Here is a 27,417-nt window from a genome sequence, read left to right as displayed (position 1 = left end):
AAACTAACCAATTTTTCTCGTGTATCTGCAAATTTCTAAGTTACATTTAACTTATTAAGACCTAATTTTATACTAAAATCAAGAACTATTTACAATCGTATCCAAACGATATATCCTATACGAGTGAGCTTGATCGCTTTTTCTTTGGTGTATGGTATCTTTGGTATCTATTTCAGGTTTTGAACTTACCTATATGGATGGTGATAAGCAATAATGTGTCAACCCACAAAAACTAAAAAAATGAGATTTTAATGCCATGTTATAGCTGGATTTTTAAACTTCTATTTGCAAAAATGACCTTTTCATTTTGAAAATTTTTACTATCCCAAAAGTAAAAAATAGGTTAACACAAATCCTATATCGTGTGTTGCCTGTTTTGCATTAATGTGTCAAGAACCTTAACTTATTATAGTAATTGGCAGAAGACATATTTAAATTACAATAATGTGTTATGAGGGTTGACTCAACGATTTTTTTACACTTGACTCATTCTTGCAAAACGCAAAAAATGACATAGTTACCCACTATGAGACTTGAATGATTATTGCAAAATGATATTTTATTCGTTGTTTTATGCTACGACCCGTGTTATACAACATAAGTCATTATTGTTAAATTATATTCGGGTCATAAATTGTTCGTTTTTGGTGTAAGTACCATGACACTATATTGTAAAATATAACTGTTCATATTATTTATGTTTGAATAAGTTATGACTTAGTCCATTAGTATATTTTTGCACATGAATGGTAAATTCAGTACGAAATTGAACATTTTAAGTCATGAATATACATATTCGTTATTATAATTTGCAAACATTTTTTACAAGTACGTGTTTATATAAAAATCTAATATAAGCTACTATTTTTTTATAATTACTAATTACATTAAGACGTGTTAATGTATGCATAAAAATATTGTTTGATTTTTGAATACTTACTGAATGGTAGTTTATTATTTTGTTAAAGATATTTTATGTTTTGTTCTTGTACAAGTCATGAGTTATTCATAATTTAAATGACTTAGTCTATTTATTAGCGTAAAAAAATATTTTGTTGTATATTTTAGATAAGTAGTTTGTTTTTTTTAAAGATGATTATTTGGTTTTTGTAACGATTTTTTGTTGAAAAAGCACAGATAATTTAAATATGTGTCTAGAAATGATCATTACTCTAATAGTTAATTTATAGTATTTTATTCAACAGGCGTTTAAAGGAGGTCAAGAAATATGAGTGGCGTACTTTCCACGGGTATTTTGGAGTCAGTTAAACACCATTGCATACAATACTTTTACAACGACCATGCACTTAGTTTTTAATAGTTTTTTTAAATAATTCTCGCGAAATTCACACTGTTTCCTGTATTGCAAAGGTTTGCACTGTCAGCTCAGCTGCCCAAAGCCTTCCCGCGCACGCACGCAGTATCGTTAATGCAATGCGTTGCCATGATTACAGAACCAAACAATGCGTTTTCAGTTTTTTCGATACGCACAATCTTGTAAATGACGAATAACAATTCGGGAGTAGAAAAATCATTAAAAGGTTTGATTAATAAATAATGTATTGATTCCTACATGACGACCGGTCTGGCGCAGTCGGTAGTGACCCTGCCTGCTACGCTGCGGTCCCGGGTTCGAATCCCGGTAAGGGCATTTATTTGTGTGATGAGCACAGATATTTGTTCCTGAGTCATGGATGTTTTCTATGTATATAAGTATTTATATATTATATATATCGTTGCCTAAGTACCCACAACACAAGCCTTCTTGAGCTTACCGTGGGTCTCAGTCAATCTGTGTAAGAATGTCCTATAATATTTATTATTATTTTATTATTTATACCTAATAACATAAGTGACCATGACTGATATGTTACTTAACACTTATAAAGTTAAAAATATGCATAGGTAGAGTATTTTACAATAACAATTTATGTGCTTTAACATGTTTATTTAAGACTCATAGATATTTTTAAACAATTAGCAAAAGTGGGTTAAGTATCATAACACAGTCTTGAAAAAGTTTGACGTCGTCGAACAATTCGCAATAAAAGAAAAGGGCATTATTTCGTCAAATTGAAGTTTGTTTTGAAATTAAGCTACAATAATCACTACTACTGAACGTATTATAGCTGAAAAACACAACAATCTATATAAAAAACAATTTTTTTTAAGAGAAACACAAAAAAATGAGAAAAAATCTTTAGACGCCATTTTCTCAAAATGGTTGGCGTGTGGGTTGACACATTATTGCTTATCACCATCCATATATAAACACTATTATGTACTTTAGCATGTAGTTGCGCTCTCTCGGAAGGGTTTCCACGGAAGACCAGCGTCGAGATCCTTAAGTGGTATCTTGACATTAAGCTGAGTGGAGACCCTTTCAGAGACGCTTAACAATAAATTAGTACTGTCTAAGATGTAATTCCTAAATTTAAGCGTTTTCTGAATAAATTTCTTCTATTCTATTCTATTCTATTCAAACATTATTATTTCACATGATCTGATCCTGATACAAATATCGTAGCTGCCAAAACCTCCAAGATCACATTTCCGCTAAACATATGCATAACGACGTCAACATAATTCAAGTTTCCACGCCGTGCCGTGTCAAACGACGACGACACGACACGTCACATGTAATATCTAGTTTAAACGTAGATTATCTGCCACTAGATCTCCCACAAAGTTATTAATATGTGGTAATATTGTTCGAACTTAGATAGAATTGAGCTGTCGCGCATCATACTAATAGTATGGGAGCCCAAGAGAGGATTTGTGGAGTTACTCAGACTTGTCAAATTAAGATAATCAATGAATGAATCTTTCAATTAAATATTCGAAATTATAACTAGACTGAAATTGTAATAATCTTAATTTAATTGCTGTTAAATAATTTTATTGATGAACGTGTTGATAGCTAGCGGGGTTGTGGACTGTTATTATTGACGTGAAATGATGAAAACATGTAACAAAAGCACTAATTTTAATTATTGGTAAACAAACACAAGCTTAGTTTCGTGACAGAAGGCAGACTGCCTACCGATTCATTCTATTTCATAACATGAGGACAGTTTTTGAAAGTGACATAATTTTAAACTATGAAGGAGGTCGCGCACCAGCCAGTCGCCAACATACCGGACCCCCAGTGGAACACTAACCACTGGTGGTCACTGGCTGGGTCGCGGCCTCCATCAAAATCAGCTTCCGGGCCGGTCTGGGCAGCACGCCTCCTTTTGTGTGGACGTCTGCCACGCGGACCGCTCCGTCAGGTCCTAGGTAAACTTTTGCTACTCTTCCTAGCGGCCACAAACCACGAGGAAGCGTAGGGTCGGCGATCAACACCACATCACCCTCGCCAAGGTTTAAAAGGTTGTTGTTGTTGGGCCCTCTCTGCCGAAGTGTTGGTAGGTACTCGCGTAGCCATCGTGCCCAAAAATGGTCTGCTAGGCGCAGGGTTCTCCGCCAGTCACAGCGTCGGGAAAGGTCTGCGTCTGTGAGCGACGTGGTCCATGGTACGACCGAAGAGGAGCCCAGAATGAAATGAAATGGTGTAATCGCTTCTGGTGCATCTGGGGAAGACGGGACATACGTGAGTGGTCTTGAGTTTGCTATGGATTCAGCCTCGAGTAGGAGGGTAGAAAGGACTTCTTCTTTCAGTGGCCTATTCGTTAGGCAGGATCTGAGGGCTGCTTTAATTGTGCGTATCAGCCGCTCCCAGGCGCCGCCCATGAATGGTGATGCAGGTGGGATGAAACGCCAATCGATTTTGTGATTAGTGGCATATTCTACAATTGAGTTGTCATGTAGGGATCGTAGTTCACGGGAAGAGCCGACGAAGTTGGTCCCGTTGTCGGAAAATATAGTGGTAGGCGATCCTCGGCGAGCAATGAAGCGCCTGAGGCTCATTATAGCGCTATCTGCAGTGAGTGAGTGCACGATTTCTAGGTGAAGCGCTCTGGTTGTGAGGCATGTGTATAAGGCAACGTATCGTTTCTCGCTCCGTCTGTATAGCGTTACCAGAATAGGGCCAAAATAATCAAGGCCGACGTGGGTAAATGGTCTTTTATGATGATCTAGGCGTTCTAGAGGTAAGTTACCAATCTGAGGTTGCATAGGTTTCGTGTTCCATCTCTTGCATTTTAGACAGGAGCTTGCTACGCTGCGAATGGTTCCTCTGGCTCTTGGGATCGAAAACCTTTGTCGAAGTTCATTTAGAACGAGCTCATTAAACTGATGTGAGGCTTTTACATGTTCGTGAAAGATGATGAGTCTTGAGATGTAATGCCGGCCGTCAAGAATCATGGGGGATTTTGTCTCGTTATTCACTCCTGGTGCGGAAATAATGCGTGTGTCTTGACGCATGAGGCCTTCTTCATCAAGTATAGGGGCGAGTTTCTTAATCCGACTGTCCTTGGGCACTGGCTTCGAGGATCGCAGGTTTGTCAATTCCTCTGGGAAACTCTCTCTCTGGGCTTGCCGAACCAACATCTTCTCCGCTTCTATGATGTCCGCTGCGTGAACCTGGTGGGGAGATGTGGTGTGGTCAATATACAATTTAGAATTTGGGTGTATTGGTCGAGAGAGTTTAAGCCGGAAAAGTCGTGCGCCCTGGAGAACGCGGGCGGTGGCGCGAAGTAAACGCAGCCATGAGTTAAAACTAGGGTATGCAAAAACCGGTTAACTTAAAAAACCGGTTAATAACCGAGACTTTTACTTCAAAACCGGTTAACCGGTTATTAACCGGTTTTGAGGATTTTTAGTAAATGGCCGTACTACGCAATAATTACCATTAGCTTTAAGAATTCTGATGTTGATGATATCGTAGCAGGTATTACTTGCACGATGAAGATCATTTTTATCCAGTTTTTGGAAATTTGGTAAATGCGGAAATTGCTAAAAAAGGCGTGTGTGGTTTGAATGTGATTCGTCAGTTGCGTTTTCTAGGCATATCGCGAAGGTCTACAGCTCCCAGAGCCCCTAGTAATACAAGCAATTGATGTAAGAAAACCAAGATCTCCATTTTACCTTTCTTTTAAAAAATATAGTTTGAAATATACGGTAGACTCCGGTTACAACGACGCTCAAGGGACCGCTGATATTACGTCGTACTAACCGGATGTCATGCAAAACGAATTTCATTTCTTTTAATTAAAAGTAATATCTACATCTCTATTACTAAAACATTTCAATCAATAGGTTTATTTACAGGGTATTATTATCATGATAGTATTAATCAATACCGTATTTTATTGTGACTTGTTTAGTTAGAAAAGTCCTTTTTAGTATGTGTGCTTGCTCATCATTTGTAGCTAGTTTATACGCAATCGAAAAATACAAATTGGGTTCTATTTAGCTTATAAGATTAGACCCGAGGCGAACAAATTGTTAAAATTTTAAAAGCAATACTCCAAAAAGTTACGTGGCCACAATGTAATCTTGCTACTTGTTGTAGGCAAGACAAGGGGCCGTGCTTGGGTGGAAGTAGCTTTGTTTCCTCAATTTACTAGTAAAACTAAAAACGTTGTCGCTCGTCGTTGCAACCGGACTTGACGGACGGATTCTGTGTAAAATGTGTCGTAAAAAGCGGCTGGTCGTTAAAATCGGAGTCGTAATAAACGGATGTAACGCACACAGTTTGTATTTTCTTTTCTCTTTTTTGTTACTGTTGTTGTTTTTTTCTTTTTTTTACTGTCTCAATTGTATTTTACTGCTCTGTCTCTTTTTATGTTGCGCCCAATTTGTGTGTTTTAAATTGTGTATTGTATTGTGTGTGTTTGCAGTCTGCCAAATAAATGACTTATCTATCTATCTATCTATTTATGTACTTTAATACTATCACATACGAAAACCAAATAAATACCTGTGCTTATGTCGTTGTAAGAGGTTGGACATTAGGTCTATGCGGAGTCGTAATATACTAACCGGACTCTACTGTATTGTATAAAATGTATAATTGAGTAGACTCGAGACTAATTTTAAAAATAAAATCATTACAGATAATAATGTTGTCAATGAAAAGTAATGAATAAATCTTTATTATTACAAAACATTAAATAATTACGTATTTTTGAACCTTATAATGCCTAATTTTCCAAATTTTGAGAAATAAATACAGTTTCGGTTATTAACCGGTTAGTGACTATAAAAACCGGTTTTCAACAGAGGCCAAAAAGTCTCGGTTAACCGGTTTTTCGGTTAACCGGTTAACCGGTTTGCACACCCTAGTTAAAACGCGTCGGATCAGGTACCGAATATGGAAGTGGGATATCAAGGAGCAGAATCAACAGATTTGATTTTAGCTCGGGGTCTGGTGAGGTCTCTTCCTCGTTGATGTGTCGCTCGGTCGGCCAAGCGGACGTCGGTTCAACAAGAAACTGTGGACCAGTGAACCACCGATGAGATGCTGTAAAATCAGTTCTTTTTGGTTTTGTCGCATCGTCGGCGACGTTGAGAGAGGTAGGGATCCACCTCCAATCGGATGGATTAGTGGTTTCCAATATCTCTCCCAACCGGTGTGCGACGAACGGTTTAAAAGCGCGCGCGTCACTCCGGATCCACTTTAGGACAGTAGTTGAGTCGGTCCAGAAAGTGGTTGCGGAGGGTTCAAAACGATGAGCTTGCAAAATAGTCTGTGCGAAACGCGACGCGATGAGTGCAGCTTGTAATTCCGATCTTGGGATCGAAATCGGTTTCAGGGGACTGACTCGGGCCTTGCTGCCGACAAGGGCTGTCGACACGGAGTCATCGCTGTAAGTAAAACGCCAATAGGCAACGCAGGCGTAGGCTTGTTCGCCACCGTCAGCGATTAAGTGCAGCTGAACGTCTGACAAGTCTGACCTGACCATGTACCAGCGCGGGATTTTTATATCGGCTGCGATCCGTAGCTGTGCAAACCAGTCTTTGGATTCGCTTACGTACATCTCAGGTAAGTCTGTGTCCCAGCCAATGCCTGCCCGCCATAATCTTTGAATTATAATACGACCCCAGATCACGACTGGCATCAATAGACCTAAAGGGTCATAGACTTTCATGACGTTTGATAACAGGATACGTTTTGTCAAGGTGCCGGTCGGTATCTGGGGTACGGCACGAAAACCTAAACAGTCTAGGCGTGGGTTCCATTTAACACCCAAGACGCCGACATCACTACTGGGAGGCAGGTAAACGTCAGATGTGGCGTCGCTTCGCAGTTCTTTGGGGACGAGAGACAACGCCTCTGGGTGGTTGGAGGTCCACGATCGCATTTCGAAACCACAAGATTTGTGAACTGTGACAACATCGGCGGCCATTTGAGCTGCGTCAGCAACGTTGGTGTGGCTTCCTAGGTAGTCGTCCATGTAGTGGTCTTCGATGATTGCTTTGCAGGCGGCGGTGAAGTTGACTTCGAACATCTTCGCGTTCTTGTTTTTGATGTAGAGAGCAATGAAGGGACTTGAAACTGCGCCGAAAATCATTGACGACATGCGGTATTCCTTGAGGTCGTTGTTCTTGTCGCGCCAGAGAAAACGTTGGGCGTCTCTGTCTCTTGTGGCGATTTTAATTTGGGGAAACATCTCTCTAATGTCGCCGTTCAAGGCTACTGCACCTTCTCTGAAGCGGAAAAGAACGTCGAGTAGGGGAGACAATAGGTCAGGGCCTTGCAGAAGCATGCTGTTGAGGCTTACGCCATTCGTCGTGGCAGCCGCGTCATGAACTGCTCTCAGCTTTTTCTTTTGAGGATGAAATACACCGAAAATGGGCAGGTACCAGCGAATGGAGCCATCTGGGTTTACACAAGAGGTATTTGGTGCAGGCCGATGGTGATAGGTCTTCGGATCGCACTCTTCGGCGTATCCCTTGCTGATGATGTCATCAATGAACTGTTGAAAAGCTGCGGCAAACGACGAGTCCTTTGACATCTGTCGCTCGAGGGCCTTGAAGCGTGATAGTGCCTGTGGGTAACTATCAGGTATTATTTTAGGTAGTTCCTCCTTCCAAGGTAGGCCTACTTCGTAGTGGCCATCGTCAAGTTGGCGAGCGGATAACTCAATAATGTCTACGGCTCGTTGGTCTTCACTGTTTTGACGTGGCGGGTATTTTGTGATACCCAGGGCGTCAATGTCGTATTGTCGTTTTACAAGTGTGTCCAAATCTTCTGTAACGTGATGTATAAAATCGATTGGTTTTGACGACAATGAGTGTGCACCATGGAGTACCCAACCTAACAATGTTTTAGAGGCGACAGGGTCATTCTTCTTCCCGCACCGCACTTCCCGGCTCAAAGATAGATGCCAGTCAGGCGCGCCGATCAGGACGGTGGGATAAGCATCCGTATTTGAAAGTTCTCTTGTTAGACTCGATAAATGATCGTAATCCGTTAAATTAATCGTGTTTGGATATCGTGCGCGAAGTCCTAGAGGTTTCACGGCTCGTGCGTTTTCGATTAGGTAACGATCAGGGTGGTTTCGACCGCGTACATAAAAATCAACATAACTTACGTCGAGTTCCGTTGACATATTACTAACACCTTCGATGCGAAGACGCTCCGGACTCGTCGGCTTCGCTCCGATGCGTGCTGCTACGTCGGCGTCGATGAGCGTTGAGATGCTGCCATCGTCGAGTAGCGCTGTTGTCTCGAACGCGCCGTCAGGGCCCTCGAGTACGATCGGGACTACTTTCAGCAGGCCGCGGGGACGTTGTGGAAGTGAAGTCGATGGGGAAGATCCTGTTGCATTAATGGAGCAGTCAATAGTATTCGCAATTTTAGCGGATGTAATATCGTTATCGGTGTTATTTATGATGACAGGGCGTATAGAATTCTCAGAGGATGTTTGAAGATTATTGCCCTGATCTCTAGGAGCCGTGCCGGAGTTAGTCTCGGTTGTCCCTGTGCCGTGGAGAAGCGCGTTGTGGCGTCTAGGGCATCCGTCGACACCGCAGCGTTTTGCGCGGCAATTGTTCCACGTGTGTGGGTTAGACTTCAGGCAACGATAGCATATTTTAGTTTCTCGAACCCAGCGCCATCTGTCTTCTACAATTAGTTTTAAAAAGCTCTTACATGTCTTTATTTTATGAAACCCTTGTTTACAATACGCACAATGTTCAGAGGTTGTCTCGTTAGACACCGTAGTATGTATTGTTTCCTTTTTTAATGGAAATTTCGGAGCATTATTTCGTGATACGTTTGAGTACGCTGGTGGCGTTGGCGCCTTGACAGTACTGTCAGCAACAAAATTAAATTTTAATTGTTTGTCAGCCTCAATCAAAAGGAAACGTGACAATAATTCAAGTTTTGTAACACTCTGTTGCTCTGGCGTGTGAGCAGTTGCATAATCTGTAAAGCGCGACCTAGTGTGCTCACTCATTTTTACCAAGATGCACCGAAAAAGCTCCGGGGAGGATAAATACTCCGTTTGTTTGAGTATTGTGAGCGTAGTAACAAAATTTCGTAATTTGTTCGCTAACGTATTTAAATCCTGAGCAGAACTTAGCTTTTGCGTGTTCCGTAGGTCGGCGACTTCGCGGGCGACCAGCAGCTCCGGGCGCGCGTACGTCTGCTCGAGCGCCTGTACGACGTCGTCGGGCGAGCCGCAGGTCCACATGAGGGACGCGACGGACTGGTACGCTTGTCCGCGGACGGCGACGTTCAGGCGATCTAGGTTCTCTGAAGGGGAAAAGTTGATTTTACTTCTCTCATAACTACTTTTAAAGGCCATCCATTGACCGACATCACCTGAGAATGTAACTAGCTCGGGTTTCTTTGGTCTGTTTGAAAGTGCGTTTATAGCCTGAGAAAGTTTTGTTATAGGGTCTATTGTGGAATGTTCAGATGGTACTGGTAGTCTTGGTGCCACGGTTCCGTAGTTATTTTCTAAAAGGGCTTGAGTAGGTTTCGAGAATGTTGCTCGGTTGACAGTTGGCACTTTGAAAGATACCGAGTTGGCTGCGGCGGCCGGCTGTAAAAGAAGTCCTGGAGCGTCGCTCGAGGTGACAATCGGTGCCTCACCAGGTATGTTTTCATGGAATGCTACAGTCATGTTAGCATTTTGTTCCGAAATCCAAGTCGTAGTGCGCCTTTCAGCGTTATGATCAGAAAAATACGAACTACGTGAATTGACAGACTTATCTGAAGCTTCCAGAGCGGCGAGTCTTGCTTGCAGCTCCATTTGTTCCGCTTCGGACTCGAGGCCTGCGAGCTCGCGCTCGCGCTGTGCCTCTGCCTCGGCTTGTTTCCGTGCGAATACGGCTTGCTGACGCGCGAGTTCGAACTCGAGCTCCGCCTGTTGCCGCTCGCGGTCCGCTTGTTGACGCGCAAGCTCACGTTCACGCTCCACCTGACGCCGCATAGCTTCTGCTTCGAGAGCAAGTTTCTGTGCGCGGACGGTTGCCGCAGAACGCGAAGAATGTGTGCGCTCGGTGCGCGCAGTATTACTGTGAATACTAGAAACAGGTTTAGACGGTCGTGCTTTGACATCGCCTTCGTTTTGCGAGCTAGTTCGAGCATCCAGGCGTTCAGCGTCGTGGCTAGGTTGTGCCACATCGCCTCGTATGCTTGAACTGCTTGGCAATGCCGAAGCACCGTCGTCCGTCGCAGCCAAACCCGGCCGGGCGCTGCGCGGTGAACGTTGACGACGTTCGCGCTGCACCCGGACGGATTCCGTAGCCGCGGGGTCTGCCCTCGTCTTACTACGTGTTTCCATCGTAAATAATGTAGAGTAATGTAACTAGATAAATGACAATGAAACTACAATGACTTACGTGAAAATAAAAAATTGAAATTTAATTTCGACGGAATGGTAAAACTACGGCGAGAATGGACCAAAATGATAGCTAGCGGGGTTGTGGACTGTTATTATTGACGTGAAATGATGAAAACATGTAACAAAAGCACTAATTTTAATTATTGGTAAACAAACACAAGCTTAGTTTCGTGACAGAAGGCAGACTGCCTACCGATTCATTCTATTTCATAACATGAGGACAGTTTTTGAAAGTGACATAATTTTAAACTATGAAGGAGGTCGCGCACCAGCCAGTCGCCAACACGTGTAATATTTATAATATTATTAATAAAATGTCTATGTCTATGTCTATGTCTATGATATGGGTGTTTTGTACTCGTGGAGTCTACCTTGATGACTTTTAGCTGTACCTATATTTGTACCTATAATACTAGTTAATTTTGTAAATCACCAATATCACCATACAATAAAATAAAATAAATTTACTAAAGATAAATTGGTGTAAGTTAATACTCCTACTACAATACAATACAATACAATACTCTTTATTGCACACCTTGATAAAATACAACAATACAAAACAAGGAAGAAACACGAACAAAGGTAAACAACAGGCGGTCTTATCGCTAAAGAGCGATTTCTTCCAGACAACCTTAAGGTAGCGGAAATTGAATACTCCTACTACCAGTAGGTACAGTGAAATGTTTTTATACTCATTTTTGTTGGCTGTCCGCCTTATTCACCTTACAGATATGAAGACATAAAACATGTACTTATCTCCAAATAAATAAAACATCGTGTATAAATCGTGAATTTCATAATTTTTATTAGATTACGCATTCATGAGTCTAAGTATCTTATTACCTTCCTACCTTCTTCTATATATTAAACATAAAATTAAACGCAATAAATAATAACGGTAATACCTAAATGTTTGTTCAAAATATAACTGTTCGAAATTCCTAATACGCTTCATCTACTGTCGTGATCTGTAAACTTACTAGTTACATTATGTCATCGCCCTTATTCCTCTCATATTAGAGTATACATTTGTACAACATTCCCAAATTGCAATATATGTGACACGTGATAACGCAATATGTTAGTAAAGGCGTCGTTTCGTCTACTTGATGAGCAGCCTTATTCGTAGCTCTAGTGAGAAAACGTTCCGCTCAAGAGCAGAGAAGTATAAGTATGTATGTATGGATTTCGTATCAGAATAGTCACGCCAAGGAATTTAAATGTTGTCATAGATTAAATATATAGGAAGATCATACCATACCATACATTAAAATGCGACCGCCTAAGAACGCGCATACACTGCACAACACATAGATTGCGCCACAAAAAAATGTCTTGTAGCTTTCGATTATATTTGTAGATGGCGTTAACCACTTTTAACAACGTACACGTACAATAGAAATATGAAATGACGAAATCGTGTCAAGTAAAATATAACCGTTGCTTCAATATTCTATTGAGCTTAATAGAAAAAAAATAGGTACATACTCCTCAAAATACAAAAAAGAGGATACAAATGATGTACTTAGTATCAATAATTATGATATTGTCGATAAAAAAGTTATTTTATCTCCACACCATACAGTGCGACATAAAAAGAAATTAAAAAAAGTGCCGCATTTTTTGTAACATCACATTTTTGACGTAAGCTGCTTAAACACGACTATAATTTTGCATTAAAATTGTTAAATTTCATTTGTTATATTTTTACTCTTTTATATCTCACTGCACTTAGTATATCCGAAAGATATCTTAATGTTTTTCCCTTTGAGGCACCAACCTGAAAATGATTCCACTTACATAACTTATTGATAATATAAACAAGAACTACTTATCCAAGAATTTCATTACCTTCGACCGAAGCCAAGTATCCACTTTGCTCAGAAATTGCCAAAATATTCCAAGTTTCTACCAAGTTTAGTAGAAATTTGGATACCTCCTGGAATATTCTAAACCAATCGATCTAGTTTCGGTATTAGAACGTTTCCTGGCGTCTCTAGTGGTATAAAGCGTGTGGATATTTTCGGACAAGTACACAACACAAAATTTCTCGGTGTCATTCTGGACTCTTCGCTTAAGTGGGACAAGCATATAGACGTCACATGTGGCAAACTCTCAGGGGCGTGTTTTGCACTAGGAAGGCTCGCTCACGTGCTACCTCCTAAGCAACTACGCTCCAGCTACTTCTCCCTATTCCACTCGACCATGTGCTACGGCCTTGAACTGTGGGGAACAGCAGCAGAATGGCATCGAGTGTTTATTTTACAAAAACGGGCGATAAGAATAATATCTTTCGCTCCCCCCGGATCACCAGCAAAACAACTTTTTATAAGCAATAACATTTTAACACTCACATCACAATACATTTTTAACATCGCAAAACACGTACACACATACAGACACACATTTAATACAAGCAAGCTAACACGAACCCGTCTAGGAAGCAAAGAACGCCTGCTCCTCCCCAGTTGTCGTCTGAGTAAGTCCTCCAAGACTATGCAGGTACAAGGTCCCAAGATTTTTAACAAACTTCCCGAAGACATTACCTGTATAGAATCTTCGAACCAATTCACACGAGCGTTAAAAAAATGGCTTATCGCCCACGCCTTTTATGACATGAATGAATTCTACATCTTTTAAATTATTTAATTAACTATCTAATTAACAGTCTAAAAACATTGTATCCATTCTATTCTAATATTATATAATGCTCAATGGTCCTTAATGTAATTTAAAAATGTATTACCATATTTCGACATATCTAACTACGAATACTAATATAATAATTTTAATTTTAATATACCATATAATAACTATGTACCTAAATCAATTGTGACGTGTAATATGTAACAATATTATAAATAAATGAGAGTGAGTGAGTGTGTGAGTGATAGCGAGATACATCATATATGGTAGATGTCCTATTCGGAAATACAAAACCAATCGCTATATAATTTTGAAAGGTGAGGTATATTCATTTAATTACACTTGTTATACATATAAATCGTCACTACTTTTAAAAAATCTCGTATCTCACGATGTTCCTCAAAGTTAAAACGCAGTAAGTCTATATGCATTCCATACATACATACTACAATTTTCTTTTCATTGACAGACGGAGATACAAGTTTTTTTAAAAGTAGTGACGAAATACAAGAAAACACAAACTATGGACTAAATGTTTAAAGATATTTCCTGTCAGTGAAAACAGAACCTTAGTAATGAGGAGGCACACTGACATTTTATCCCGCCAGGCGGCGCCTGCGCAAGTGTCTAGGTATGTCACTGTCATTCATATGTGAGAGGAAAAAAACATATCATCTTCTCGCTTTCACGTATAGACTAATAAGGTGGCGCCATCTGTCATAACCTTTGAGTGTGCCTCCCAATTGGTGCGAAAAAGAAAATGAAGGTTAAGGTCATGAATTTGGTCTAAATTGACTTGTATAAATAACAGTCATAAATAGTTAATAGAGGTAATTTAAGGATACCAGGGTGGCTAGCCGAATGGCACAATCGCTCACGAAACGCTCACGAAACGAAGCGCTAGTAGATATCTATCTCTATCGCGCTTGCGTATTGGCGCGACAGAGCCAGCGGCGTATCGCTTTCGTTTGGCGTCGGAGAAATGCCATTCGGCTACGGGGCCAGATCTTAGACGACAGGACAAAGTGAAAGAGTATATTTTTAATAAATTAATCTTAGTCATTTTAGTTACTACGCTTCATTTTCTTGGTTTTGTTCACGAATTAATAAAGTCAATAAGTGTTAAATATCGTTCTTAACATTAAATAGATGCACGAGAATACCTCCAGGTGGGTAATAATGAATCCCGCTGCTCAAGAGCTCTGCTAACATCAATTGCTAAGCACGAGTCGCGATGCAGCCAAGCCATAAGCCGAGAGCCGAACCGACAATCTTGAAGTCAATTCTGTTTTGTCAATTTGATAAGGTTTTATATTTATTCCGATCTAAATTTAGGTATTCATGATAAAGCATATTATACAAAACAATATATGCAAAATTTCTCAACTTGCACCGGACATTTCTTATCATTATTGCTCGCCAATACTCGATATAATAAAGTAAGCATACTTTATAGGTTCAGCGACCCAAAAAGATTGCCACTCTAACCTATCCTGTGCCACAATACGACAGTTGGGTACACCGAGTGTAGAATTGTAGATAGGTATTTTAAGGTCCTAAAGTTGCTAGGTACTTTAGGGAGACAATTTTGAGATGTCTTTTCATCCATCCATACTCCATACTATACTCCATATACTAATATTATAAATGCGAAAGTAACTCTGTCTGTCTGTCTGTCTGTCTGTCTGTCTGTCTGTCTGTCTGTCTGTCTGTCTGTTACGCTTTCCCGCTTAAACCACGCAGCCGAATTTGATGAAATTTGGAACAGACAATCTTTAGACCCTGAGACAGAACATAGGCTACTTTTTATTTCGAAAAAAAGGGATGAAGGGGTTGAAAAAGAGGTTGAAAGTTTGTATGGGATATCTTAATTTTAAAAGATAAAACCATGAAACTTTATATTTTAGCACTTGATAAGAAATCATTAAACTAATATTTAAAGTCACATACAGGTCGAACGCGATTAATTAACATTATTTTTACCTTTAAAATAAACATGGTGGGAAATAAACATTAACTAAAAGCGGGTAGATTATATTTATTTGTCTACCCCGAACATTTATATAAATTAATATCGGGTAGTTTTGTGTTGTTTACATCTCCGGTGACATTTTGCTGGGACGTCAGTCTTCCGCGACCACGGCCAGTGCAACCTGGCCGAAACGTTGGGAAAAAGGTAAAAATAATGTTAATTAATCGCGTTCGACCTGTATGTGACTTTAAATATGTGTACAAAGCGCGAGAACTTAAAGTGTTATATCATTAAACATCTTGATAAGGGATAAGGATAGGGATAGGGATAGCGATAGGGATAGCGATAGGGATAGCGATAGCGTTAGCGACAGCGATAGCGATAGCGTTAGCGTTAGCGATAGCGATAGGGATACGGATACGGATAATATGGGTATCGTTAGAGGGATACGGATAATCGGTCGGCGGTCTCTTACAATCAATGTGCTCTAAGACGATCGTTGTTTGCTTGCTTGAAGATTACGTTTGCGATAAGTATAAGCAAAATGTAAAAAATTGTGAGGGATAATAGAAAAAAGTACTTTTTACCCACCGATCATAGTGTCGAAATACGGGCTATGTGGGATGTTTATAAAGGTTTCCCCAGCGTATATAGAATTACCTACGCTGTGGTCGATGTGTAATATTTCTACAATCATTGCAAGCAAAAGTATTATGTGCAATCGAAATAATCGCAGATAAATATACCTACAGAGAAACCTAAGGATCCAAATGAAAATCTTAATGAATACTTTTATTACGCGGGCGAAGCCGCGGGTAAAAGCTAGTTCAGATTATAAGACCTAAATGCATTTCGTGCACACCGCTTGAAGTTTCAAAGTGAGATAATAATATACCTAGATATTTTTCTGGCACGTACGAAGTGACACTAGTGACTTCCTTCCGATATTTAGTTCATTGATAACTTTCATTATAATATGTTATTATTTATTAAAAGTATTGAGTAGGTTCATGTGCGCTGCCTACCCCATTTAGGGAATATAGGCTTTAATTTATGTGTATATAACATTACCTAATGTTTTATACAAATGTCACATGTTTGAAAATAAATGGACAATAATAATAAAACGAACCATATTTTAATAGTTTACATAATTTCTTAATTTCATAATTTCTTTTTTAAGCTGATGAAGAATTGTTCTCGAAACGCGTTTAGCCTCTTTTTTGTCGTAAACGGCCGGTAGTCCACGTGCTCTTGTAAAATCTAGCTATCAATTTACAAGTGCTAAGTCACCGTACAATGTCGTACTTACCGTACAAAAATTACTAATATTAGCTCATATCACCTTGACACTGGCGAAATAGTCCCAATGGACTGAAGCCATTTAATTTTAAAAACTGAACTGAGGTGTTGATGTCATTCCAAGCCAGTCTTCTCCGAGACCACGGGGACAACGCCGTCCTTGAAACGTTGGAGGTCAGTTTAATATGTAGTTATACGCGATTAAGTCCCGATTTTAAAAATAATTAACCTGTAAGGTCTTTATCGACAAAAGGATTGTCGACGTTTTTATTTTGTCAAGCACGTGCTAGAAAAATATCTAGGTATAAATAATAACCATATCAAAATAGTTGGAACTTAATCGGCCCACAACTTTGTAACTTTTTTACTCACGCTGTGGAAATATAGCTCAATTTATTTTTAATGCGGATACTTTTAACCTCTTAAATCACCCGAGAGAGCGTTTCTTGGAAGTTTGAGCAAAATTGACTTTGTCTGCCGTTAAAAACTCTTGACTTCCATATTTTGTTAGGTACTTGTTCGAATTTTTCATAATTAATCATACCTTGTACGCAGTAGAATTAATTTTTATTTTTGTAGGTACTATACCTTAAACATTGAACTCCCGTGTATTATAAATTCATCATACGCGATAATAGGTTTCATAGTTTTACTATTATACATGAGTACCTCTAGTCTCGCGCTAGTCGCACTAATCGAAGATAACGTAATTTTCGTTTTCAGATATTTCTATTTTTGTTTGTTCTTTCCAAAACTCTTGTCTCTCCCTAAGCTTACCATGCATTAAGACTACATGTGTAAGATTTTACGTCATACTTTTTCTACATTTGCAAATCAATCAGTTATTTACATAACAATATTTACATACATATTACACTACTCCCGCATAACCTCACCTCCAGCGTTCGATTTACTCGCACAAATCACCGTTCACATGAAGTGTTTGCCAACAAACATATTCCCTAAATGCAAACAACGTCCCTAAATGCAAACAAAATCACGCACCACTACAAAAAACACAATTTCGTGTGGAAATGAATGCGAACTATACGCGTCGGTGGATTTGTCAGAAATGGTTTGTGATTTCATTCTATATTTTGCGCTTTGAGATAGTGTACGATACCGTACATTTAAATATACAAATAAGTAGGTAGATATAGAACTTTTAGTTGTAACGTTAACCCCGGTCGAACCAGTGTGGAAAGTGGAATAAAAACTGTAAAAATTTATGTGGGCGTTTTCCTATAACTATCCCTGCGCCCAACATATGGTCCTTCGGTCGGAAAACAAATGAGAACAATTAAATTTCGCGTATTTGGACTTATGGGCCGGGTGTTACAGTGCAGTGCATTGACGCGGTTAGCAACGCTACGTGGACACAGTGTGTTTCGCGGTCGGCAAATTGTCGACACCCGTGGACGTTATCAACTCAAATTACCATCAAGCGCATTAAAAACAAATTCCGCGCAGTGCGTGGAGTGGTCGGTGCAGTTGTTCGCGCAGGCCCAGCTGTTTTTTCTGCGAGTGGAAGCTGTTGCAGATTCTATGCAACGTGACGTCACCGTGTGGCGGATCGTCGGTGTGCAGTGCACCCGATTTGTGTACCCCATCATCGTCTAAAAAGTCAGGCGAGCCTAGCTATAGTTTTATTTTAGGCCAGTGTGCAGTGCTCATTATTTAAAAGTCAGACTTTTTTTTATGGTAGTTGTCTACCGACGGTGTGTGGACCTGATTTTCATCAGAAGATACTTTGCAGTGCAAAGAAAGTGTTATCACTTATCGTACACTACAGTGTAGTGTGCATTCAATCTCCGAGCTAAACATTGCCTTGGGATATAAAGATACGGCATTTTATTTTGTGCCTAATACGTGCGGTGCTCGTAAATTTAAAACTTTTTAGAACAATAATCGTGAGCCTTGTTTGATAGTGCTTAAGGTACATTTTCGTATAGCGATTATTACTTCGTGTAACTACTGCCGTTGAACATCAAGGAACATTTTGTACCTTATTTTAACAAGATTAGTGAACTTTTGTTAAGAAAACAATATTTTGGTGTTAAACAACCAACATAGACTTTAAATTATAACTTTAAATCATAAGTTCCAGCACATTCGAAAAATAGACTTGTCCGTTACGTTCAAGTGGACTCGCCCTGTTAGTTCTCGTTGACACGGTTCTCATCAACCCAACTCTGCGATAACGAAACGCCATTCGCAACTAAGGCCGAACGTTTTGACCAATCGGAGCGCACTGCAGCAGAGCAGTGATTGGTGACTGCGATATAGTGATTTTTGCGTGCAATAGAAAACAATTTGCAGTTTGCAATTACTTCGATTTGGCGTCATAACGGTAAAGTTGTTTGTGCAAAGTTAAAAATTGCCTTTCAAGTGTTTTTAGTGTTCGTATCGTTTAAAAGCCTATACGCTATAATTAAAAGTGCAAACAGTGTTTTAGAAAAGTGTTTTTGTATACAATTACATTGTGATAAGCATAATTTATAAGAAAAAATGGGTGATGCACTGAAAAAACTAGTCGCAGCCAGAGGACAAGCCAAAGGGTTTATGACCCGTTTAAGGGCTTACATAAACAACATAGATCCAGGTAACCTTGATTTACATTTATTAAGAGAAAAAAGAGATCGTTTAGTTAAAACATTCTCTGAGTATATGGAACTTAATTTAGAAATTTCATTGATTGATCCAGATGACAAAGAGATCATAGACACGGTGGAAGCTGCTTACTTTGAGATGGCTGCATATCTCAATTCGCAGTTAATGCCTATTGGTGTCGATTCTACTCTCGCGCGACCTGCGCAAGAGGCCGGTTACGGCGGATACCAAAGGCTCCCACGCATTGAGATCAAAAAATTCAACGGCGAGGTAGGTCAATATAATGATTTTATAACACTTTATAACAGTGTAATTAAAAAAGATCCCAAACTATCGCAGTGCGATAAGTTTTATTACCTTCGTTCGCTCTTATGTGACGAAGCCTTAAATATTATTAAACATTTACCTTTAAATGAGGAAAATTTCGAAGTAGCGCTTAAGTTACTAGCCGATCGCTATGACAATAAGCAGCAAATGATACAATATCATATTACTTCCATTTTACATTTGCCAAATATGAATAAAACGTCTTCAGCGGCAATTAGGGATTTAGTTATTAACACTAAACAGCATTTAGGTGCTCTTAAGAACATGAATGTTCCAGTGCAACATTGGGATTTAATTGTTATGACTGTGTTACAGCGTAAGATTGATCAGTACACCCTTAGAGCTTTCCATTTAGAAAAGCAAGGTTTGGAATTACCTAAGTTGAATGATTTGTTTGAATTTCTAGAGGACCGGGCTGCGGCACTGGAAACCCTTGCCCAGGCGCAACCCCCAACCAAGAGAAGCAGCTTAGTAGTCGCTGCGACAAGTGATGGTTCTACCAAACAATCTACAAAAAGCTTAAAATGTAAGTACTGTACCTCTCATTTGCACAAGATGCACCTATGCCCAAAATTCAAACTTTTAAGCATAATGCAACGTCAAGACTATGTAAAGTCAAATAAATTGTGTAACATTTGCTTAAATGAGCACTATGGTAAAAAATGCCTATTTAGTTTTAAATGCTCAGTATGTAAAGAAAAACACAACTCATTGTTACATGAGGATGTCGTTCCCGACAAAAGTACCAGCCAAGTCGCTTTGTTAGCACAGGCAAAATGCGATATACTCCTACCTAGTGTTAGGGTTAAATTAATAGATAAAAAAGGTAATGCTATTTTTACCAAAGCTCTATTAGATAATTGTAGTCAAGTTTCTCTTATAAGAACTGATTTAGCTAGACAGCTTGGCTGCACTTTAGAAGAGATACATGATACAGTTGGTGGAGTCTTCAACTCTGTCAATAGCTCTACGCTACAAACAACTGTTGATGTTTATGCAACGGCAACCAACTTTAAGTTGTCAGTGACTTGCAATGTAGCCAGTAGCATAACAAGTAAAACGCCTCAATTTAAGATTAACAAAGAGAATTTTACCATACCTCCATATGTTAAATTAGCCGATGAGGACTTTGATGTCTCTCAAACCGTTGGCATTCTCTTAGACAGTCACTTGTTTTTCCAGAATTTACTGCGAGACCAACTGCTGGCACAGCCTGGTGGTCCGTACCTCCATAACACACGTTTTGGCTACATTGTAGCTGGGAGAGTGAGTGACAGCGAACAAGCTGACACCTCTCATCTTACAGCAGCGGTCTGTTGCAAACATGTCGGTAACAATTTAATTTTCAATAAGTTAGAGCAGTCAATTTCACAATTTTGGCAAACCGAGAAGGTGCCTGAAATCTACACTGAAGCCAATTCTGAACAAGAATTAGCAGAAAAAATATTTAAAGAGTCAGTTGTGCTAAAAGATAATAGATTTCAGGTAGCTTTACCTCTCAAACAGGATGTCAAAGAAATAAAATTGGGTGATTCACTCACATGTGCCTTAAAAAGGTTTAAAAGTTTGGAGGTTAGACTTGCCAAGGATCCTCTTCTATATAGAGGTTATAAGTCCTTCATTGATGAGTACTTAGAGCTAGGTCATGCAATTAGCATCCCTATATCACAATATGATTTAGATACACAAGCCACATATTTTCTGGCACATCACCCTGTGATCAATGTGAAAAGTTCAAGCACACCACTTAGAATTGTTTTTGAAGGAGGAATGCCAAGCTTAAGCAAAGTTTCATTAAATGATGTACTTCTGAATGGTCCAGTTGTACAAAATGACTTATTTAGCATTCTGATCTTATTTAGATTATTTAAATATGTATTAAATTGCGACATACGTAAAATGTTCAGACAAGTTTTGGTAGAACCATCACATCGCCCGTTACAAAATATATTATGGAGGGATTCCCCCGATAAAGAAGTACAATGTTTGCAGCTTCAGACCGTGACCTATGGTCTCAAAAGTAGTAGTTTTCTAGCCTGTAGATGCTTACTCGAACTGGTCTATAGATATAAGGAGCGTTTTCCTCTGGCTGCAGACGTGTTGCTCCACAACACATATGTTGATGATGCTAATATAACTTGTAATGATAGGGACACTGTCATTAAAACTCGTGACGAGTTAATAGAATTGTTAAAATTAGGCGGCTTTAGCCTACATAAATGGTGTGCAAATGATAGTTCGCTCTTGACTGACCTGCCATCAAATTGCAAAATGGAAAGTAAAGAGGTAAACTTTTCCGAAAATAAGGAAACTGATTTTATACGAACATTAGGTCTCAAGTGCAACCTATCAGAGGATACACTAATAATAAGTTCTCCCAAGCAAGAATTAATTGAAAATTATACAAAGCGAAAAGCATTGAGCTTTATAAGTAAAATGTTTGATCCATTGGGCTTGGCAGGACCCATTGTGGTAAAGGCAAAGCTCCTAATGCAGCAGATATGGCTTGAAGTCCCATCTTGGGACTCCAAACTGCCTGGCAGGCTCAATGAAGATTTTAGAGCTTTCGCAGAAAGCCTAACACAAATGCCAGATATTGTAATCAATCGAAATATAGATACACAAAATGCAAAATCCATTGAAATTTTTGGATTTGCCGATGGATCTAACCTCGCTTATGGATGTTGCATTTATTTGAGAGTTATTGATAATAACAATAAAGTTACAGTAGACTTGCTATGCTCAAAGTCACGCGTGAACCCAATAAAAAAACTCACCACACCACGTGCTGAGCTCAATAGCGCTCTGCTTTTAGCAATCCTGGCACACAAGGTGTATGACATCATTAAGTTAAAATTTGATGCAAAAGTGTATCTATATTTGGATTCTCAAATAGTACTTTCTTGGTTAAAAATTGATCCTCTAAAGCTTACAGTGTATGTAGCAAATAGAGTAAAAATGATTAAAAATCATACAAAGGATTTTTCATGGCATTACATAAATACTTTAGTCAACCCGGCAGATTGCCTGTCAAGAGGTGTGGATCCTCACCTATTACAGCAAAACACATTGTGGTTTCACGGACCCTCAATGTTAAAAAATAGAGAATACAAACCTACGGCTGACGAAGCCATAGAGGTGATGCCAGGAGAAATTCCAGAACTAAAGGTTAGTCTGGTAACTGTTTCTCAGAATAATGATCTAGCACTATTCAAAAATTGTTCTAGCATAATAAAAATGAAAAGAATTCTAGCATGGTGCTATAGATTTATAGACAATTGTAAAGCCTGTATTACAAAGAAATATACAGACAAGAAAACGGGATGTCTAACACCTCGAGAATTAAAAAAGTCTTTATTGACAATCATTAGATATGAACAAAATAAACATTTTAGTGATGAAATTAGTGCCTTAAAGGAAAATAAACCTTTTAAATCGAAACTCGATGGGTTACATCCATTCTTGTGTTCCATGAACCTTCTCCGTGTAGGTGGAAGGCTCCAACATGCAAATCTACCCTATTCTCAAAGGCATCCAATTATATTGCCTAAGGGATCAGATATTACCCGTTATATTATTGAAAATGAGCATAGAGTACTGTTGCATTCTGGAGCAAAGTTTGTGCTAAATAGCTTAAGCTTAACCTATCATATTATGAGTGGGATAAGAGAAGTAACTCATGTACTTTACAAATGTATAACATGTTTCAAATTGAAAGCGAAGCAAGCCCAACAATTGATGGGTTCGCTTCCTCACGACAGGGTAAACCCCTGTAGAGCTTTTAAGAAAGTAGGTATAGATTATGGTGGCCCATTCACTGTAAAAATGTATCGTGTAAGAAAACCTATATTGTATAAAGTGTACATTGCATTGTTTGTATGTTTTACAACAAAGGCAATTCATATTGAATTGGTATCGGATTTGACTACAGAAGCGTTTTTAAACGCATTTAAACGATTTATTTCGCGTAGGAATAAGCCTTCAGTTGTATACTGTGACAATGCAAGCACGTTCAAAGGTGCGAATAACCAGTTGGTTGAATTGTATAAATTACAGTCGGCCGTAGACCACCAACAATCAGTGGTAAACTATGCTGCGGAACTGGGAATAGACTTTAAGTTTATCCCAAGTTACAGTCCAATTTTTGGTGGATTATGGGAGGCTGGCATAAAGAGTTCAAAACACCACTTAAAGCGAGTTGTTGGCACAACCGTTTTAACATACGAGGGTTTGAATACAGTAGTCATACAAATTGAAGGGATTTTAAACTCCCGACCCTTAACGGCTTTGCCCACAACTGACCCAACTGAAATGCCTTATTTAAGCCCAGGCCATTTTTTGACTGGTGACTCGTTGACGTCATATCCAGAGAGTGATTGCACTCATGTACCAATTAATCGTTTGAAATTCTGGCAACAATGCACTCAAATGGTTCAAAGCTTTTGGAAGCAATGGCACAAGCAATATTTAGTACAGTTACGGAACCGTCCAAAATGGCGTACTGAAAATACTAACGTAAAAGTTGGTGCATTAGTGCTATTCAGGGATGACAATGTCCCTCCTTTGAGATGGCCTATGGCCAGGGTAGTTGAAACTTTCCCTGGTCCGGATGGGAAAGTAAGAGCGCTTTCCATCAGAACCAGTAAAGGTTCAATATTAAGAACTAGTATTCATAAGATATCTGTACTCCCAATTGAGACTGATTAAATATATTTAAAATAAATAAATAATTTCCAACATGTAACTTGTACACTAAAAATAAAATCAGAGCTCAACTGGAAGCATATAATATGGCTAGGTTTAAGATAAAAACAAAGTTAAACATTATTTTACAGTTTATTAGTAAGATACTTTTTCATTGTTATCAAGTAACTTCTTGCTGCGGTGGCAGTATGTACGATACCGTACATTTAAATATACAAATAAGTAGGTAGATATAGAACTTTTAGTTGTAACGTTAACCCCGGTCGAACCAGTGTGGAAAGTGGAATAAAAACTGTAAAAATTTATGTGGGCGTTTTCCTATAACTATCCCTGCGCCCAACAGATAGCCATCACGTGAAAGAACATGTATGTATTTTATTGTATTTTATTTCTCTCTGAAAAATATAGGCAGATAGATTACCTCTTTTCTCCTAACCAAAAATGTAGTTTATGTTGTGAATTGTAAAAAAAAACATAAATTTAGAGGCAGACAACTGTTTAGTTAATTGATGCCTGTATCCACTACCCAAATGTTGTCTGGAAGAGATTGCTCTTTAGCGATAAGACTGCCTGTTGTCTACTATAGTTCAAACAAATGTCATGATCTTTCAATATTATATATAGATTGAATTAAATTGAGTTTAAGAACGTTCTAATCTTATTTTTAACAAAACTTAAATACCTAGCCGCCGCAAATTTGAAAATAATATTAGTAGTTTAACAGTTTCCTGTATTACCAAATAAATACATTTATTAGTGAGTTCTTCTGCACGTTTGTGAATACATTTTATTCGGTATTCAAATATTTTACTTGACAACCTCACAAAAGTAACCATTGGCTCCCGCGCTACCCGACCATATTAAAGACGTCACTTTAGATTACAGAAGATTACGGTCTCCCGAGCTAAATGTTAACGCTGAATTCAAATATTTGTCAACCCGTTCACTGCTTTTTGCTCCAAGGGAAGAGTTATGGTTTTAGACCAATGTGTAATTGTGTATATACACCGTGTTTTTTTTGTTTTCCGTTAAATTTGACACGTTGCTCAGTTCAAACCACCTGTATATCACTTTAAGTTAAATTCGCAAAAAAAAAATTAATCGTTTTCATACATAATAAATGAATTAATCAGTGTGAGAGAGCTTTAAGGATAACATTATAGTTAGTGTCAAATGATTGACGGGACATGTCAAAACAAATAACATTTGGAAGTGGTAAAGGCTGTCACACACATGTCCAGTAATTATTTTTATTTTTTTAAAAAGTCGGTAGGTAACCGTAAGAGTTAGGGTGTTAGTTTCATAGAGAAATTAATATTTCTTGACTTTTCATAAAAAATGTCCTGCCTTTCATTGACAAATTGGGTGTTTGCGTAGGTATAAAAAGTTTTAAATCCAGTTTGTTAATGAAGAGTTCCATTTTTAACCCCCGACGCAAAAACGACGGGGTGTTATAAGTTTGACGTGTCTGTCTGTCTGTCTGTCTGTCTGTCTGTCTGTCTGTCTGTCTGTCTGTCTGCCTGTCTGTCTGTTTGTCTGTGTGTGTGTCTGTCTGTGGCACCGTAGCTCCCGAACGGGTGAACCGATTTCGATTTAGTTTTTTTTGTTTGAAAGCTGAGTTAGTCGGGAGTGTTCTTAGCCATGTTTCATGAAAATCGGTCCACTATGTCGCGGTCGGGGGTTTTTCAAAATTTTAATTTTGTGGTTAGGTTATTACAACTGACTGTTTGACTGAATGTTTTTATAATAGCCAAAATAACCAGGGTTCGTAGCCAAATGCTATCTGCTTCCGTAATTGGCGCGACAAAGCCAGACTTCGTTTCGATCGGCGTCTACGAGTACACGAGTAGTATCAATTCGTGTCATTTCGGCTATGCCAGCTCGTAATTTAACTCGTTCTAAGGCTAATAATTAATAACAGCTTTTTTTTTTAAATAAAATAAGGTCTTATTTTGAAATTTTAGCATACGAAAGTGGCTGTGAAATAACAGTCAATATTCAAAATAATAGTTCTTCTAATGTTCTTTAACTTAAAGTCTTCTATGTCACCTAGCGACACCTAGTGAGTATCTGTGTTACTAACGTGGTATGTATTTTTATGATTTTATTTTTTCTAATAAATAAATAATATGTTCTAGTTAAATTAATAAAATTACATCCCTATACTTTCAGTCTATTTTATAGTTTCAGCATAAAGGTTTTGTTCATCTAGTTTATTCAGAACTTTTTGGCTAGTTACCTCTATGGTGGGGAATTTGAATTTGGATAGAGAAAGAACAAATGAATGGGGGATGGAAAATTCTGGACGTGAAGAAAAGGCGTTTTCTGACTAAATATGTACAGAAATTAATTTTATAAGATAATAATAATGTTCATTGGCATGGAATGCATAATATATGCATGTCGAGGAAGTTTATAGATGCATAGTAAGGGAAAGTTTTAATTTGGTGTTTTGGAAATGTATAGTTCCAACATCGAGGACAGGAGCAATAGGTCCTGACTACCGGCACTACAGATGTTGCTGATATGCGTTGGCGTTTCGGTGGTTGTGCTGAGACCTAATAATTTTAATGATTGTCTGCTGAAGTATTTTCCGGTAAGTGTTACCATAGTTCAATCTTAAAAGGAGTAGGAAAATTCTTTAGCTTATAAACGTGGTTCTTATTATTCTATTTCTATTGTAGGGGAGGAGAATGTTCATACTTCACTAATGAATCCGGAGCCGGGAACGGAGTGTTTCTTCGGGGACTTCAGCGATAGCAGGTACCTATTGTGTTGGTTTATTGGTTTTTTGTTTATTTGGTTTTACCTTTTGGTTTGTTTCTTTTTACAGTTAAAATCTTGATTTAAATCCTTTCTATTCAAAAGTTAATAACCATAAAATGAATACTTGAAAGCCTATCTCATGATTGCAACATTTGCCAGATCCAGTTTTAGTTTCAAGTTCTAGGTATAGCATTTAGAGTCACACATTTACTGAGTAATAATTTTTGTTTACAACAATTTGTTTGGTGGTGGTTTAATCTATATATTAGGTTTATCTTAAAATTAGTTTGATCTATGGATGGTGTTTACACATAGGATCTGTGTTTTTCCTAGGTTTTATGATCG

The 27,417-nt window shown here is 38.6% G+C and overlaps 1 protein-coding gene and 1 long non-coding RNA gene across 5 annotated transcripts in view; both read left to right on the top strand.

The window, feature by feature from the left end:
• Positions 1-27,417, top strand: part of LOC125230981 (Ig-like and fibronectin type-III domain-containing protein 1) — a 375,479-nt gene that overhangs the window by 262,192 nt on the left and 85,870 nt on the right. The gene's annotated exons all lie outside the window — the stretch shown is intronic.
• LOC125230983 lies at positions 19,400-20,889 on the top strand. Its single transcript, XR_007177576.1, has 3 exons — positions 19,400-19,545; positions 20,009-20,128; positions 20,785-20,889. It is a non-coding gene; the product is annotated as an uncharacterized LOC125230983 (long non-coding RNA).

The sequence above is a fragment of the Leguminivora glycinivorella genome, chromosome 11 (genome assembly GCF_023078275.1).
Source record: "Leguminivora glycinivorella isolate SPB_JAAS2020 chromosome 11, LegGlyc_1.1, whole genome shotgun sequence".
Classification (NCBI taxonomy): Eukaryota; Metazoa; Arthropoda; class Insecta; order Lepidoptera; family Tortricidae; genus Leguminivora; species Leguminivora glycinivorella.
The sequence above is the reverse complement of the archived record's forward strand: the minus strand, read 5'-3'. Positions and strand labels throughout refer to the sequence as shown.